Source organism: Camelina sativa, chromosome 9 (genome assembly GCF_000633955.1).
Source record: "Camelina sativa cultivar DH55 chromosome 9, Cs, whole genome shotgun sequence".
NCBI lineage: Eukaryota > Viridiplantae > Streptophyta > Magnoliopsida > Brassicales > Brassicaceae > Camelina > Camelina sativa.
The window spans coordinates 12,287,689-12,288,813 of NC_025693.1; positions in this window are offsets into that span (position 1 = coordinate 12,287,689).

Genomic DNA, 1,125 nt, shown 5'->3' on the forward strand with positions numbered 1-1,125 from the left:
TTTTTTTTTTTTTTTTTTTTTGTTTCTTGCAGTAAGGAAATATGATTGATGAAATCAGACAGTAAAAAAAAGTAGGCGGTACCGATAATCGAATAATTAAGAAAATTTTAGAAAGATTAGTGAAAACAAATAATTACACAAATAATTTTAATTTTTAATTTCATTATATTTTTTTTGTAATTAGTAACTGTACTAATGGTATATCCCCCTATCACAGTGATGACTGAATACCAATCACATATTTTTTTTTTGTCAAAGGGCCACAACAGGCTGGCCCATTAGCTTAATTCCTATATTCGTAGGGAGCGAGACTCGATCCCGGGTGTGATGGTGCCTTGTGCATTAAGGACTTACCTTTAGCCACTGCACTAAGATCACTTCACATACCAATCACATCTTAAGTTGTCATTTTATCAGCAACATGAACGATCTACAAAACCGATTGTTTTATCAATATACATAAATGCACAATGAGATAAACAATTATACTTGCTGGGACCAAGAACCCCTTTGGGTTCGGGATCAACATCTATTAAGTATTAAGTAGACCGAAAGTCGTGGGGATCTAGTTTCTACAATTGGCGCCGTCTGTGGGGACGCAAATCGTCTCTAGAAGTCATCCAAGAAACTCTTTCGAAACTTGCGACAATGTCTCCAGTCACCAACAAAGTCTCCGGAGCAAACCGCACTGCTTCCAGCATGTCTGACGTTACAGGCATCGCGTCCGCTCAAGACAACACTGCAATACAAAGCGGCACTCCAGCCAAACAAGTCACCGCCGTTTATGTTTGTCGGCCCACCGACGCAACAACAAACCCAACTGATACCTGCTCTAAACTCCCAGTTGACGTCATATCTGAGGGGGAGACCAGCCAAGGAGCAGGACGAACTCTCGAAGAGCCGGTCGACCTCGATGCTGAGCGTTCGGATGAACAACCCCTGAATGAAGAAGGTGCGCACCCCACGGAACAGCAGCTCGGAGCACAAACCGGGAATCTCCCTGTTCGCACCACGACAGCGGTCCAGAATCCGCAGGTCGTCTCGATGGAAGATTTCAAGATCTTGTTCGGTACCATGACAAAAGAGATCTACCAGATGATCTCCGACACCAACCGCAGAGTCGAC